This window comes from Lissotriton helveticus, chromosome 7 (assembly GCF_964261635.1).
Source record: "Lissotriton helveticus chromosome 7, aLisHel1.1, whole genome shotgun sequence".
NCBI classification, from domain to species: domain Eukaryota; kingdom Metazoa; phylum Chordata; class Amphibia; order Caudata; family Salamandridae; genus Lissotriton; species Lissotriton helveticus.
Genome location: NC_136068.1, coordinates 1,611,423,364 through 1,611,441,522, shown reverse-complemented (window position 1 = coordinate 1,611,441,522; position 18,159 = coordinate 1,611,423,364). Strand labels below are relative to the sequence as shown.

The 18,159-nt window shown below is 46.0% G+C and overlaps 1 protein-coding gene across 2 annotated transcripts in view; it reads left to right on the top strand.

Moving 5' to 3' along the window:
* The window catches only part of BCL2L12 (BCL2 like 12), a 136,867-nt gene that overhangs the window by 57,497 nt on the left and 61,211 nt on the right, over positions 1-18,159 (top strand). For both annotated transcript variants that reach the window (XM_078655260.1, XM_078655259.1), the window contains exon 2: positions 9,734-9,860. The gene's annotated coding sequence lies outside the window, so the exon portion shown is untranslated. The remainder of the gene's footprint in view (positions 1-9,733; positions 9,861-18,159) is intronic.

The following is an 18,159-nucleotide window of genomic DNA, read 5'->3' as shown; positions in this document are numbered from 1 at the left end:
ATATTTTAATATGAGAAAAACAAATCAATACACTGGGTGATGACATTTCCACACATTATTGTTTGTGGTCTGTATACGTTAATCAATACATCTGTATGTCTGTGCAGATCTCATGGTCACCACTCCACTCTACACTACTTAACTCTACACCACTCTACTCTATGCCAATGCACGCTATCCTGCTCTACTCTACTACGCATCACTGCAGCCTTTGCCACTGCACTCTACACCACTGCACTCTACACCACTGCACTCTACACCACTGCACTCTACACCACTCCACTCTACACCACTGCACTCTACGCCACTGCACTCTACGCCACTGCACTCTACGCCACTGCACTCTACGCCACTGCACTCTACACCACTGCACTCTACGCCAATGCACTCTACGCCAATGCACTCTACTTCCTACCACTGCACTCTGTCAGTGGTCTATGCAAATCCACTTTACGCCACTCTAATCTACTTTTCACTCAACACCACGCTACTCTACGCCACTGTACTCTACTGCGTACTACTCCATTCTACTCTAAAACAATGTACTCTTTGCCCCTGCACTCAATGCCACTCAACTCCGTGCTACTCCGCGCCATGCCACTCCACGTCCCTTCAATCCACTCTGTGCAACAGCACTCTACTCTGCGCCACTGCACTCTTCTCTATGCCAATTTACTCAAAACCAATGCACTCTGCGCCACTGCACTCTATGCCAGTCTACTCTGTGCCACTGCACTCAATGCCACTATACGCTATTCTACAACACTTTATTCCACTGCACTCTACATCATTGTGCTGTACAGCACTGCACTCTGTGCCACTCTATTCTACTCTGCACCACTGCTTTCTATGACCCTCTACTCTGCACTACAGTAAGCCACTGCACTCCACACTAGTGCACCCTACACCACTCTACTCTGCACCACTGTACTCTATGAAGGTCTACTTTGGTACATTGTACTCTCTGCCACTAGACTCTATGCTGTGCCACTCTACTGCCCCCTACGCCACTCTACTCTAAACCATTGCATTCAACACTAGTGCAGTAAACACCACTTTATCCAAAACCAATGCACTTTACGCCTCTGCTCTCTATGCCAACTACTCTGTAAGACTGCGCTCTAAGCCACTGCAGGCTCTGCCACTACACCATTGCACTCTGTCATTCTGCTCTGCGCCACTGCTCTCTGCGCTACTCTGCTGTGCACCACTGCATTCTACTCTGCACCACTGCACTCTACACCACTCAGCGTTGCGCTAATGCATTCTGTGCCACTACACTCTGCATCACTCCACGCCACTCTAATCTATTCTGCACTCCAGTGCACTCTACGCCACTTCAGCCTACTCAGGAACAATCAACTCTACGCCACTCCACTGCACTCTGTCACTGCATTCTACACCACTTTACTCCAAACCAAAGCACTCAATGCCAATCTACCCTGCACCACTCTACTTTCCAATGCTTCATTCTAGGTCTCTCTACTGCACTCTGCTATACTCCACTCTGACACTTTACTGCATTAAACTCTACTCCACTCTTTCACTCTATGCCACTCAACTCAACAATACTCCACTCCGACGCTCTAAGCAACTCTATGGCGGTCCACGCAACTCTCACTATGCCACTTTATTCCACTCTATTCTGCGACACACTACTCTTCTCTATGCTACTCCAATCTACGAATATCTACTCTGCTCTGTGCCACTCTACTATACTCTATGCAACACCCTCTACGCCACTCCACTCTACAATACTCCCCTACACTGTGCTCTGCTCTACGCTCTTCCAGTCTACAACACTCTACGCCCTCCACAACACTCCATGCCGCTCCAATAGCACTCCAACTATCTCCACACCACTCAAAACTATTCCTCTCTACGTCACTCTACTTTACGCTACTCCACTTTACACCACAAACTTTTAGCTGTGCTGAACAGCAGCTGCGCTGGTGTACAATATGGATAAACATATTGGCAAAGCCAATAGTTTTTGCATAGGCTAAACCTATTGGTTTTGCCAATGCTTGTCTTGTGCTGGTATTTTTACGCAGACAGTTGTTGTATGTTGCTATTAATCTAGTCTTTCGATCTTGATTATCGATCTTGTCACTGAAATTACGGTGACCCCCTAAGATAGACTGCCCGCCACAGGTTATGCCAGTTAGAACGTCAGTGATAACCCCATTATCTACCTTACCCTTGATTACAAAGGAGAGGTTGTCTATTCTTATGGGGCGGGTCAAGTCGGGCTCCAGGTCGGATCCGTGCCCACCTGAAGTGCTTAAACTTGCACTCCCTGACATAGAGGAAGATGTGCTGAGCCTCCTAAATCTATCTCTACAGGTAGGACAAGTGCCTGCCTCCTTTAAGGAAGCTCGGCTGATCCCCCTGCTAAAAAAAACGGGGGCGGACGTGAAATGTCTGAAAAACTTCAGACCAATTTCCCAGTTGCCGTTTTTGGCGAAAGTACTGGAGCAACATGTTCTCACCACTCTGTCGGAACACCTGGAAACCAATATGTTGTTAGAGCCGAATCAGGCAGGTTTTCCTGCGAACCATAGCACGGAGCTTGTTATGCTGTCGATTGTAGATGAGCTAAGGAACAGAGCAGACGAGAAAACTCCGGGTGCCCTGGTGCTGCTGGACCTCTCCGCGGCATTTGATACCGTGTGTCATGAACAACTATTGTCGCAGATGAGGGATTTCGGCATTCAGGGCACAGCACATGCATGGTTCACATCCTTTCTTCAAGGGAGGATGCAGAGAGTGCAACTAGGTGACCTGCTTTCCACCGCAACATCGATCACCTGATGAGTACCACAAGGGTCTGCTCTGTCACCCCTTATGTTCAATATATATCTACAGCCTCTGATTCTAATGCTCAATCAAATGGACTGCCAGGTGTATAACTACGCGGATGACACCCAACTTAGCATCCAATTGGATGATAGTCAGGATGCCTCTGCGAGATTGCAAAATATTCTGAGAAGCACAGCTAACTGGATGTCCGGGAAATCCCTAAAGATCAATCCGGATAAAACCGAGGTGTTGCCAATCACCATCGCTGGCAACCCATGGAGCGATCAATTTTGGCCCAGGGAGCTGGGTATGCCCCCGGAACCGGCGGCAGTGGTTAAGAGCCTGGGCATCCATGTGGACGGTAAACTGTCCATGAAAAAACAAGTCACAGCGGTGGTGGGCACCTGCGTCGGCCTCCTCCGACAACTCAGGAAAGTTTCCTCGTTGCTGTCTTTTTCTACCCTGAGGAGTGTGGTCTCTGCTATGATTCTAGCCAGGTTGGACTATGGCAACTCGTTGTACATAGGACTACCACAAAGACTCCTAAATAGAATGCAGATTGTTATGAACGATGCCCCGAGACACATTTTTAAAAAGCCGAGGAACATTCATGCATCTCCCCTCTTGCGTGAACTACATTGGTTGCCAGTTAAGCAGAGGTTAATGTTTAAGGGGCTATGTATTGTCCATAAAGCTCTTTATGGCAGGGCACCTAACTACATGAAATCACGTCTGCTTCCCTACAGACCGGAAAGGTTGCTTAGATCTGCAGAAGCTTTTCTCCTTGTCCAGCCACGTTGCAGACTGGCTACTGTGGGAGGGCGTGCTTTCTCACATACTCTCCAAGCTCTGTGGAATAAATTGCCATTGGAATTGCGGAAAGACACCAAGCTAATGTCTTTTCGAAAGAAATTAAAAACGGTGCTCTTCCAGCAAGCGTGGGGCTGTCTTTAATCTGTAACCAGCTGTATCCTTCCGAATTGCCTAGCGGACCCTGTCAAAGCGCTTAGAGACCTCTGGGTTATAGTGCGCTATATAAATCAAATAAATAAACAAATAAATAAATAGTCTTTCTTTTTCTTCAAAGATGATACAGAGACATTTGGCCACGTGGGATCTATTTGGTCACTGCATACATATGTTACAATTTGGTTCTTCTAGTTTAGCTTTGCTGGTTCTGTATTTTATTTTGCTTAGTGGTCATGTCGGTTATTTTGCCTGTCCTCAGGGCAATATCCGTAGATTACCCAATTGAGTTTCACAATTTGGGGCTTCCTTTTAAAATGTGTCCCAAAGTGTTTTGTGAATGTGATACTACTGTTCTTTTATTAGATTTCAGTAAGGTTTTACCGCCTTGCCTAACGTGTGTCTTATGGTGTTACTATATTTTTCTTTCTATAAGGCTTGAAATTTATTTAAGGAGCCTGTTTTTTATGTTTAAATGTACTAGGACCTACAGAGTTCATAACTAGCTGGACAGCAACAGTGCTCTGTACAATATGGTTACAAGGTTTTAGAAATGATTTAAGATGTTGACTACTGGTGTAGTAGTGGCCTTGACTGCTTATCTGGGCAACTTGATCCTCCTCGATTTAGTTTGGAATCAGATTATACACCCAGTGTCTTTACTTTAGTTATCGGTCACATCAGGTGTTAGGAGATTTTGTGCAAGGTGGATTGTTGTTTTTGGAGACCTTTAGAGTAAGTATTGGTTTTGTCGGTTGAGGGTGCGCCACTTGAAGTTGATCCATTTCATGTGGGAGACAGCCTTTAGAACCATGTTTTTACAATGCATTGCCTTTACCACGAAGGTAAATAGCACTTTGAAGGTAGCACTTTGAAAAATGCAAAAAGGTGCATTTTTCCCAAAAATCGCAAATTATCACCAACTTAAAGTTGGTGGTAATTTGCGATTCATAATGGCCAAATTGGACTTTTTCTGGGCCTCATACATTGCATTTAAGGAATCTCAATTTGCGATTCCTTAAATGCAATCGCAAAATAGGGAATCGCAAATTTGCGATTTCTTATTTTGCGAGGCTGTTTTGCTTCATACATACCACTTAGCTATTTTGCGATCGAAAATGCCAAAATTCTGTGAATTTTGGCATTTGCGATCGCAAAATTGCCTTCATACATATTCCCCATGATTCCTTCAGACTGCACAGTTATGCTACGCGGGTTAGCATACGTTACAATTTATTAACTATTAGTAAGTGTATCATCGTCTTCATATCATATCACACACCATGACATGTTGATATTAGCTCTACCTACATTAGTTGCACAGGTATCAGCATTGATTAGGATGCACGTTTTTGGTAGCCGTGGGGCAGTACGCAAAAGTTATGTGTACAGCCCATGTTGCGCCCGCAGTGTGTGCTGTATATGGTGTAGGCACTCGTCCTGATGCGGTTAGAGTCACACCGTGTCCATCACTGTTGATGAGTTTGTTAGGAGACGTTAGACGTGTTAGATTCAACAATTGTGGCCTTGGATCAGTTTTTTTATGAATTCTGGTAAGACCTCTGGCGATAGAGTTAAGAGTTAAGCTTCCCATGATCTGTTCAGCTCCGTTATGATTGAAGATTTACTCACTCATTTGTGAGACTTTTACCAGTAATATAAATGAGCCCAGATGGCAAAAAATCTGAACCGCTATGGACATCCCAGTCTGATCATAGTAATGGCCAGTGATTTATGTTCTTTGTTAATTATCGCTCTCATGTATAGTCATTATTATGTCGCAACTATCACCAATATTGTGAAGCTGTGGTGATCTGAGACACTTTCACGTCCTCTCCAATAATGATGTTTGAAAACAGCTTGGTTAACCCCTCCGCTGCGCCGAACGTTCCGCGCTGGTGCGGAACGTTCTATTGCGCGGGCGGGGCCGGAACGTTCAGCGGACATGCGCAGCACTACCGAGGTAGTGCACGCGACGTCCGCTGAACGTCCCCCGCACGGAAGGGGTTAATACTTCGTATCTTTCAGACAGCGCAGTATCTCGCGCGACTTTTTAGTGACACTAGTAAAGCAGCATAATGTGGGTTATATTTGCACATGTAAAAAAAAAAACTTTATCAGCTTGAATGGTTCAGATAGTTAATTAGTTTCTTCACATTCGGCTCCTTCCACGAGGACAATATGGATATGCAAGAAAAGGATAAAATGTGTGGGTGTGTGTGTGTTGGGGGGAGGGGGGAGCTAATATTATTTTCTTTAACATAAACTATTGCCAGCACTCCTTTATAGGCTGTATTCCTTTTACATATTGTTGTCAAAAATATGTTGGCAGCTTTGTAAAGTTTAAAAAGAAAAGAACAGCATCACTTAGTGGTTTAGTTTAGGTTTTGTCTCCCTGAGGTTGGAGATCAAGGCCTTGAGGAGTGTGGATCTTTTACCTTTCATATACAGTGTGCGTACAACTCCTGCTCACAACACAAACATTAACCGGAATGGCTGATACTTGCGGCCCCCAGCCCTCCATTTTGCTCTGCTTGAAACCGGAAGTTCCGGCAGAAGTGTTCTTCCTGCCTCCACCCTGTGTCTACTGACCATCAAAACCTATTGTGTGCGTTGTCTGACGACAAGGGAAGTGCACAGGAGTAAGAGAAGGGGCAGGAAGTCGAAGGGACACTAAATTCGTTCTGCCTGCCAGCTGGTGTCCTAGCGCACAGATGACCCATGCCTGGGACTGGTCTCTTGGCAGGGATCATAGCACATAAGCTTGTTTTCTAAGTAGATGGACGCTGAATTGTTTAGCCTGGTCAAGGTATGGAATACACAGATGTATGGGCAGAGCGTTCCACAGACTGGGGCCCTAGGACGTAAAGCTCTGCCTTCTCTAATGGCAGGCCCGGTTCTAGCGGGTGGGCCAAGACCACCCAAACATGCGTCTTGGCCCTCGCAGTGACGGCTTGAAGGCCAATAGAAAATGGCCACTTTAGTTTAAAACCTTCCTCTGAACGTTGTTTTCCTTCTTGTTCTAGGAGTTGCGTGATTGGGCCTGGGATCTTTCTCACAGGCACCCCCAATCACGCATCTCCTTTTAGAAAGGTGGGCTGTGTCATGCAGATACAACAGGGGCATGGCAAAAGGAGACCAATCCTTTCTTTGGCACCTTTAACCTTTGCCCACTGTCCGGCTGTGTGGGTATTTCTTCCAGGAGAAAATACGTTTGTTTATTCTGATTCACCTTTCCAGACCCCTGCAGCTGCTTATCACATCAGACTGTGACACAAACTTTCACTAATGGAGTAGGTGAGAGAATGTGTTACTATTTGTTTTTCTTTTTTAACCCCTTGCGTGCTCCCAACGGCTGATGGAGCCCCGCCCACCCTTTAAAACGCCCGCACCGCGGCTGAAAATCCGCCGCGGTTAAGGCGTTAAATCAGGCGTTAAATCTGCACAGGCCCAGCAGGACACACGCTTCGTGTATGCTTCCGTTAAACAGTTTTTATCATTATCATAGTCAATGCACGTCAACAATAATACAACAATAATAAATGTCCAGATAACGCTGGTGATTAAAGATCCTGCTGGAGAGCAATCATTTGCCTGTTAGTAGTTTTTAAATGTAGATAAACTGTCTTTTATGTGGATAGCTCAGTGAGATACTTCCTTTGTCACAGTGATCCTTGTGTTACTTGTAGTTCAGGAGTTGCAATCCTAACATAGGACAGTGACCTATGTACTATCATCAAAGAGCTGCGTACAAACATGCATGGTATAGTTAGAACTTCACTATTTTTGTTTTGTGCTATAGTTAGAACTTCCCCAGTCTTTCATGATTCTATGGTTGCTAAAACGAGTATGTTTGAGCAGATATACATTTTTATCTGTAAAGCCATCCCCCAATCATTTGAGTACTCTTTAAATCCTGAGTTTGTGCTTATCCAGACCAAACCCTTTTAAAGTATGAATGACGTGATTCATACACCTTGTATTCCTGATTGGCTTATGTGACAATTCCTGTAGACTGATTTACATACTTCTATGATTAATTGTTTCTGTATAATGTGTGCATGATGTAGAGTACTGTGGCACCCTACACTTATATGAGTAGTGCTATATAACAATTGAAATGCAATAGAGAGAGGGGCTACGGAAAGATGAGGGGCACTGGTGGAGAGTGGCAGTGAGGGGATCCGAGGAGGAGGTTAATAGGGGGAGGGGGAGCTAGGGAGAGATGAGGGGCACTGGTGAATGGTGATAGTGAGGGAGTCTGAGGAGGAGCTCATGAGGGGGCGGGCTGTGGGTAGATGAGTCGCACTTGTGGATTGTGGCAGTGTCGGGAATCCGAGGAGTAGGGCAATAGGGGGGCTATGGAGGGATGAGGGGCACTGTTGGAAGGTGGCGGTAAAGGTATCTTTGGAGAAAGAGGTTATTGCTGCGGCACCAAAAAAGACTTTAACACCAGGCCTGCCATGGCCTTTCTGTTTTTGTTTATTTAATTAGCAGTCGGGTCATTAGGGCTACAGCGGAACATACTTTAAAGTGCATGCTATTTATATTTACTGCTATATTCAATGTTTCAAGTTTGAAGGTGATTTTATTACTGGGAATAATGAAAGCTGAGCCCAGTGGTGGCTGATATGGGGTTGAGGCCCAAGAACGGCTGAGATATAAGGTGCACTGGAGAGTAGTAGTAGAAAAGCCTGTAAGGGAATGAGCTGCAGAGTCCGGGGTTAGGTATGAAGAGGGATTCTTCCTGAAGGCTCACACAGAGGGAACCGAGAAGTGTCACTTGCCTGATACTCCTACCTCAGAAACCTCCTCTTCTCATCAAAGGAACATTACATGGGAAAAACACTTTTTGAGAGTGATGAGATTTAGAAAGAGATTTGCAATAGAATTAGTTTTACAAGGCCTTGTAAGACTAAGAAGAGATAAAGGAGGGGCCTGAAGCAGCCCGGGATAGACATATAAGCAAGAAATAGAGCCCGCAGTGGCCCACCAGAATGCATCCTTGGCTCACCCAAATAAAAATTCCTGGGGCCGGGCCTGTCCGGTGGTGAGGTTAAAGTAAGCGGAACGAGTACTTTTAAATCTGAACTGTTGACGTCCCATCGGGGAAGATGCGCACAGGTTTGTTGACTGCGGTAATGTTGTTGGCCCAGCATTATTTGCAACGCAGCTTTTGTGATTGATTCTACGCCCCCTCTGATGTATGTTTTGTAAAGTTTACACAATGTGTATTCTCACAAGAGCAGCAGATTAGCATTGGGGCCAGACCAGTGCTTTTGATTTTACAGAGTTTTATATAGCGCAACCTTGACCCTAATCGGGTATCAGAGCGCTTTTCATAGCACCAGTTGCATTACATGAGGACACATTTATTTTTGTTAAGAACGGGGAGATTAAGTGATTTGCCCAGAATCACAGGATGTGGAGCGTCATTGGCGAGACTCTAAACCAGTTCCCCAGATTCAAGGTCGACCGTCCTATCTGTTAGGCCATCTCCTCTCCCCTTGGAGGGGAAAAAAATATGTGCCAGGACTCGTTTGGAGGCCACTGCAGCTTGTACCACAAATTGCTCCGGTCATTCTGCCAATGAAAGTGACAAAACAACTATTAACCATCACACTCCTACAGGTGTGACTTTTCAAGCCTCCACAGCTATACGAATGGCTTGGGTGGCTGGTAGTTGTCATTTTTAATGTATACTAAATTGATATTTAACTGTTGTGGTTATCCTAAAATTATCCAGACTGCGCCACCTTGTAGCAAACTGTCACAGGCGCATGTGTTGACATTTAAGTGCCGGGGCTGAGTTCCGGCAAAAAACAGCTCAAATTAAGCACTGGCAGACAGTGTCTCGTGAGGTCTGTGCTTCATTTTTATTTCTCTGTAGATCCTGACTACTAGGCCACTCATAAATGACGTAATTTTCTTACGCCTATGCTAACCGCATTGTTTTCTGTTGCAGAGAGCTGGTTCAAGCAGAAGTGTCCTGTGGGACCTGTGAGAGCCGTTGTGTGCTGCACAATCTACTGCAGGAACGTTCATCGAGAAACCTACAGAAACAAGACCGTGGAAAGTCACGAGGAAGAGGTATGCAGGGTCCTTAATGCTTGTGCGCAGATGTGGAAAGTGATACTCTTTCGATGGAAAGCGGCGCAAAAGTCCTTATTTTTAAGCAGCTGTTCACCCTCACCTAATTTATGTAAAATGTACACCTCTTGTGAGAATTACGCATACTGTGCAAGAAAAAAAAGATGACTTAGCCCACTCTTCTAGCCCAGCTTCTGTCATCGTGAAAACCTTAATTTGTTGGTCTCCATGCCTTCACTGAAGTCCTTTCCAGGAAGGTGCTCACCATGGACGTGTTCCCTGACACTGTTGTGCTCTCCGAGGAAGGTTCATTTGTCATAAACAGGCTGTGAAGATAAGATTCTCATGTTCACTCTTTTGCTGGTGCATTTCATTAATTGGATTACTTGAGGTTTTTCGGTGGCCTGTCTGTTATCTTGTATTATGCTGGTACATTTTGTATCTTTCCTTCACTTGTTTCACCAGCCTTTCTGGAGCCTCGTCGTTATTTTGGATGATAACATGTTTGTCTAATGTTGCAGAGTCGTGGGTTATTAATCTATTAGTTGGTTTTATGTGTCCTTGTTAGATTATCTGCTCATGTCTTTGGTGGATGGCGCCTGGATTGTTAAGGTCTCTTTCTGAGTTTATGGTTTCTGCTTGACCGGGATAGTAAGCTTAAGGCTTTTCTTAATTCAACAGAGGCCAATCATCATCAATTCTGTATTATGTTTGCTGCACTTGCATGGCTCCCACGAATCAATCTGAGGAAACCAGCTTAATTTTAGTCTCCAATTGCAAATTAATTTACTTAACGTTGTAAAATGTTCAGTTTTACATTTTGTTTCTGTAGTTACATACAGTTCATTAATCTGTTAATATTATTTAATTTTATAAGCAGTTGTTGAGCTGCCGAGAAGGCTTTCCGAACCCCCAGGAGTCCCATAAACTCATTTTAGGAACCACTGGTCTAGTTTATTAATTGTGAAAAGCATATGTTGAAGCCAGTAAGCCTTTATCAGCTGGTTATCATCACATAGTTTTGCAGGCTATAGACTGGTATTTTGTTACATGTAATCTTACAGATTAATGCAGGAGGCAAGGCTTGTGATGTTGGTGAACGTGGGGATAGAAGAGATGCGCTACAGTAATTCTTGATAGGCCCTCCTGTAAGCATTAGTATTTTTCTTTGCTAACTGTCATTTTGTGTACATTTGTACTTTTATGACTGTATGCCGGATGGTTGCCTCGTGGAAGGCTTACACTCAGTACAATGCGCTTGAGTTGGTTACTGTGACAAAAGTAACAGAACAGCTATAGGCGTGATTGGTCCTCAGGGAAATGTTATACCAATGCCGTGAGTCTGGCGTGTTTATAAAAGTTATTACACTGGCAGTAGACCTGTTTTAAAAAAAAATGTATTGTGAAAAGCGTCTGGCAAAGCCAGCAGGCATGTTACAGTGGACTGGTATCACACCATGTTACAGGCCATACATTAGTATTTGGTAACATGGAATTTCACAGATCACCATGATGGAGTTGGTCACCCACTAGGATCAGACTGGCCTTTAGGGCAATCATATTTACACTGGGCTCTATATGCGATATGTGAACAAAGTGCTTGTGCAGTGCATCAAGATGAAAGGGTGAATACACAATACAGTGCCTGAATACCCTCAGGGGTTACAAGCAGCACTCTACAAGTCCACCTTACCGTACATAATATATTAAGTCATTTAAAAAACTTGAACAGCCTTCCATATATTTGAACGTAAAATCTCTCATGGGTGGGCTCTGTCCATCATCACAACACTTCTAAAGCATTGTGTCAATTATTATTGTGATCCATTGTTGTCTGATTACAATATATATTGACAACTCACCAACTGAGGGGTCCAGACCCACAGGTTATTGTTTATTTTTAAATAATTTTCATTTTGTACTTGATTGATTCATGCCTTGTAAGGGTTTGTGAAATGCTTTCTTTTGAGTTCATAAGGATGATCTAAAACACCTCTGACAGAACCTTCCTTTCCTGACTATGTAACATACGATTCCCAAGTTCTGAGAAATACAGGGTTACTCCACTGAGAACGAACACTCATCGTGTTTAGACGGCTTGATGTAATCGTTTTTCTATTTGCATTCTTTAAAAAAAAATTGCATGCATTGTTGAGTTTGTGTATGTTTTGTCTTAGTGTCCCTGCTTTAAACAAACGGGCTGCTTCACGGACAGTTGAACCCACCTGCTGCCTTTCCCTCGAACTTTGCACCTACGCCTCGCGGCCCCTGCTTCGCGGGTGCCGTTCGTGAGCCTGTGTCTCACCAACTGCTGGGATCTACACGACCGGCGGTACGGGGAGTGAAGCCGTACTCCAGCAAGGCTTGTTCCGGGACTGCGAGGACCAGCGGGCAGTGCGCCAACCTGCCACAGCTGGTCCTCTTCCCGCCGACTCCTCCCTGGCCCTTTAAATTGAGGCTGGACCTGGGCTTTGTGTGTCCCTGCTTTAAACAAACGGGCTGCTTCACGGACAGTTGAACCCACCTGCTGCCTTTCCCTCGAACTTTGCACCTACGCCTCGCGGCCACCGCTTCGCGGGTGCCGCTCGTGAGCCTGTGTCTCACCAACTGCTGGGATCTACACGACCGGCGGTACGGGGAGTGAAGCCGTACTCCAGCAAGGCTTGTTCCGGGACTGCGAGGACCAGCGGGCAGTGCGCCAACCTGCCACAGCTGGTCCTCTTCCCGGCGACTCCTCCCTGGCCCTTGGAATTAGGGGCGTAGTTACACATCAAGGCCTACATAATTGGATACTCACCACCGGCCCGCGGGACGCGCGCGGACGCGCTCGGGCAAAGACCGGGCCGTTAGAGGCCGTTCGAGGACCGGAAAGACAGGACTGGACCCCATCCCCTTTGTTTTCCAGCCTTCTAGTTAGCACTCCTTCCTTATAAAACCCTTCCCGTGCTTAGCAGGCTACTAACTATTCTAGCAGTATGTGCACACGGGCTACCCGTAGTAAAGCCGCCAAGGGTGGGAAGATGGTTAATGGAACTCTGGATGACTTCATCACCAGAACAAATACAGCCATCGATCACGAAATCTCAAAAATGCAAAAACGTGTATCTCTGGACCTTGAAGCTGCTAGAAGACTGTCCCAAACTTTTGCTACGTCTAAGAAATCCTCCCTAGGTCACATAGCATCAGTAAAGAGCCCCGAATACCAACTTAATCCCTGTCTAATTACAACCCATGCTGAGATCCACAAAACTCCTCCCTTATCACCAAGGCTCACTTTGACCCCCAGTTCCCTCAAACTACAAAATAACATTACCTCTACTGTGCATGCTAGTATCCTGGGTGTTGCTACTGACACAGACACAGCCCCTATCTTGATTTCCCCTAGCACCATTGAGGAGTACGTTAATTCCCAGGGTCCCCATCAAAAGAGTTCAGTTCATAAAAGGAAACGCAATGCAATGTCTGCTTTCTCGCGGAAGAAGGCTAAAATTGCTAGGGTACATTGCCCAACCGACGATAATCGACCTAACCAGGGAGTAGTACTAAGTTCTGTTGCCCAAGACTTGGTCCTCCCAAGCGTTGCTGAGAATTGCCCAAGCCTGCGCCCAATTGATATTGCCACCTTACAGGCGAATATTGGGGGGGAACCAAGTGTAGTTGGGGGAAGTGATGAGGAGTTCCTAGAAATAGTTTGGAACTCATTAAAAAAAACTCCTTACCCCGCTAGACCTTAGACTCTCCCGCATTGAAAACCACCTCTTAGAGATGGAAAAAAGTATTTTAAATCTAGCAAGCCTTAGTCTGCAAAGCGTTAAAGGGCCTCCCATACCCGAAAAGGACACACCCATCATTATGCCAGTTGCATTGCCCTCTAGCAAGCCATTACCCAAACCACGCACCAAAGGCTTTGATCTTAAATCAACCAATTCCACTGCCAAGTCACCTCCACAGTCCTCACAACAGCCAACCAAATCCACTAAAGAGGCTGTTGCCCAAAGGGTGAACACAACTAATTATAATCACTCTACTAAGCAGGGACTACGGAATGTTGAAAATTTTCGCGGGGGGTATATAGACCTACCCCCTGACGCAAGGCCCTTCGTGGTAGGATTAACGGGTGTTCCCGTACTGGGGAGCTCCATCCAAGAAAACTACTGGTCCCTCAAAAACAAGGTTATCCATTGGTTGAACACTAATAGGCAGCTCCCAAGGCACCTGAGTAGCAAAGTCCTAATGGTGCGCAGAGTTCCCTGGATAGGACCCTCACGTAAATCTATCGAAGGTGACTGTATTGTGGTCTCTTTTGAAGATCCACAGACAGCACAACATATTAGTTCTTGGAACATTGGAGAGAACAATTCTTCCATTGCTGCAAGACCCTTAACCTTCTTTTACCCCCCGCGTCCTGCCCAAAATTATGCCGGTGAGTGGTCACACCCCCGATATCCGGCTCGTGGAGGGGTGAGTGGGGATTGGCATTATTCCAACAGGAGGTGGCAGGGAACAACAATCGCAAACAGATTTGGCTGTTTAGAGGAGGTAGACTGACTCTCTCTGCTTCCCCCTATAGCCCATGACGCCGAGATCAAATTGCCACCAGTAACTCTGGTCTTACCAATTCCTGAGAGCAGTATAGTTGTGTGTAGCCCTATCCTGTGCGAATTGGTAATACCCGATGGGGCATCGCCCAACACCCCAATTCTCCACCTTCCCACTTGTTATCCACCTGACTACTCTAACCTATATGCAGAAACTGACACGGGGCTTACGAGCAATGCTACCCAGGAGGTAGCACAGCAATTAATTATCTCGTCCCAGTTTAATTCTCCATTATGGTCGCCCCCACTCCCACTCACTCAAATTTATTGTGATAGGGCAGTTCCTGTATTAGCTTCCACGGAAGACAAACTTATAGCTGGGACAGGGTCATATCCCAAAGCGGATAATCTTATAGCGGATGTTATGTCGCTACCTGCAGATAGGAACCTTGAGCCTAATCTCCTAGTAATTGATCCACCTTCGGGAGCGAGGGCTACTGGGAACATTGTTGCGGGTACTGCGCTCCGGATCTTGAGTTGGAACGTAGCAGGCCTTGCACGTAATCTTAATATCCCCGACTGGAACCTTGTTGTTGAATCTTTTGGGATTTGTTCATTGCAGGAAACTTGGTGCGTTGAACCTTGTCATAAGGTGGGTTATACCACATACTTTGTCCCTGCTCTTCGATCATCCGGATCTAAAGGGCGCCCTTCAGGCGGCCTCTTAATCTGGGTTAGAATTTCCTTGGGCCTCTCCATCAGGCACTTACCCACAAACTCCCCCGATCTACAGAGACTATTAGTTAAAGGTCTGGGGGGGAAAAATCTGGAAATATTTAATGTCTATCTAAGGGGGGCAAGGGGTGGTGTATCCATGTTGTCACAGACAGGCCTAGAAGAAGAACTTGGAACTTGCAATGCCAACTCTCTTGTCCTACTTGTAGGGGATTTTAATTGTTCATTTGAGCCTCTCTCTAGCGAGGACATTTTAGACACTTGGGAGGAAGACACTAGGAGAGGCATCCCCCTACTAACACTTAACCCTATCAAAAAATGGTCACAGGGGGCCATAGATCTTAATGCCCTCTGTATGGAATTTGGTTTAAGGGCAACTAATGGCAGATCCAAATCTGATCCCAATGGGGCACACACTTTCAATAGGGCCGGTCACACCTCTCGGATCAACTACATTCTCCTCAACTATAAGCTTTGGGCCTACCTGCTTGACATGGAGGTTTTAACAACGGTCGATAGTGACCACAATCTTCTAGCACTGACACTGGCTTCCCCTTGGAGGCGCTCGAAGTTAAATTCTCCCCCTCACTTATGGAAGTCAACTCATGAAGTGTGTCCTTCGAACTGTGGAAGGAGGCTCAAATGGAGTAAAGTTGCTGCGGACGAAGGGAAAATGTCGTTAGCAAACTCAATAATGTCCAAAGCAAAAGTAGGGCTTGACGCCTCGTGCCCTGGAAATACGGATGCTTTACAACTTTTCGTTGAAACAACCAAAGCTCTGGGTGATTTGTTCATTATCGCCTCAACAGCTGGGCGGCGGAAAGGAAAAAGCATTCCAAAAAGTGGTGCATCCTGGTTTACCCCTGCCTGTCGCGCTGCAAAAAGTGAACTTATCAGAGCAGTGAAATCCAAGGATGCCAACCTTATACAAATTTCCAGGAAAAGATACCGGAAGGCATTATCTACGGCTAGAGTTGAGCACGAAACACAATTTTGGACCGACCTAAAAGAGGCGAGCTACAGGAAAGACTCTAAGGGCTTTTGGGATCTGGTGAGACTGAAGACCAAACCCGATGCCTCCCTCTTGACTTGTAACATTACTGGGGAGGTGTGGTTTGCTCATTTCTTCCAGCTTTATTCCCAAACTGGGTGTTCTACGTCCAACCCCACGATCCAACTGCCTGGTGTTCGCTCCCACTTCAACAGCACAGTTTACATCGAGGCTGATCCTTTTTCAATCAAGGAAGTTGAGGGGGCAATTAAATGTCTGGTTCCGATTAAGGCTGCGGGGCCCGACGGTATCCCAGGCGACTTATTAAGGACTAATACACGAGAATAGAGCAGTCTAATTGCCGCACTTCTGAATGCTGCTCTGGAGGGTGGAGCATTCCCGGTATCATGGAAGGGAGCAGAGGTCGTCCCTATTTATAAAAAAGGGTCTCTGGATGACCCCGCAAACTATCGCCCAATCAGCTTGCTTGATTCCACGCAGAAGATAGCGGGTAAAGTAGTCCTAGAAAGGATCTAGCAGTGGATGGAGGACAATAATATCCTTTCGGACTACCAGGCGGGGTTTAGATCAGGCACTGGCACAATTGAGCAAACATTTCGGCTCTTAATGATCCTTTGGAAAGTGGTCGTCCAGGGTAAAAGCAGCTTGTACCTTGCGTTTATAGATCTACGCACTGCATTTGACTTAGTTCCACGAGACCAACTATGGCGTGTACTGGACGCAATGGGCATTCCTCAGTACTTACTACATATGCTCATCCAATTACATGAGGATAATTTTGCTCAGATCAGGTGGGGAGACCAGGGCCAAAAAACACCTCGCATCCCTGTAAATAGGGGAGTCCGCCAGGGCTGTGTGCTTGCCCCCACTCTATTTTCTCTATATGTCAATGGAGTGGTGGAGCATCTTCTTAAACATCCTGCTGACGCACCCTCCCTGGCTGGTAGGAAAATTCCTACTCTCCTCTTCGCAGACGACACCCTCCTGATCTCAAAAACACCAGCAGGTCTGCAACGCCTCCTTACCAGCTTTAAGGACTTCTGTGACGCAAGGGGTCTATCTATAAATGTTACCAAAACCAAGTTCCTGGTAATGAATGCCCGGAAGAAATCTGTCACTCCACCATCTTTGGATTCTGTTCCACTTGAAAGGGTAAAGGAGTTTGACTATTTGGGCATTCGTCTAAGTGATACAATAAGCTGGCAACCCCACCAACAAAAGGCATCACTGGGCCATAAGAAGGTGGTAGGGGCACTCATGAAAGAACAACGGGCCTCAGTTCTCAAACCCATCGGTCCTGTTTTGGACATCTACAGGGCAAGGGGAGTGAGTGCAGCCCTTTACGGATCTGAATTATGGGGCTTTCAGAACACAGACCTTTTGACCAGAGTGGAAAACAAATTTCACAGAGACCTTATGGGATTGCCGCACAGCACTCCTGCCCTCCCAATCCTTCTAGACGCAGGTACACGCCCAATAGGTGACCAGGCGAGGTTGCGCCCCCTTCTCCTATGGGCACGCATCTGGAGGGTACCCGAATTGTCTAGTTATGCTGATGGGCTAAAGGAACTGCTCTTAACCCCAGGTTGGTCCAAGATCCGCTGGCTTAAGGAAGTTAAGCGTCTTCTTACAGAATTGGGCCTTGAGGATGCGTGGGCAAATAGATCTGCCCCGCCTAAACAGACACTTAAGACGCTGTATTGGTCATGGGTGACGAATGCCAGGAATTGTAATCCCACCCTCTGTAGAACCTCTGTTGAATTTCTTTTGTTCAAAGATGTCCCTTACTATGAACCATATCTGGACCAAATTAGCAAATCTTGGGACAGGGCACTTTACATCAAATTTAGGTTGGGTCTATTGCCAGTGGGTAGACTGATTGCCAGCTGGAGGTTATCATCGCATTTATCTTTATATTGTCCTTCTTGCACCAGCAGGCCAGAGTTTGTGCCCCACCTACTTTTTGAGTGCCCAGCCTATATTGCCCCGCGCAGCACCTGGCTAAAACTTTTGTGT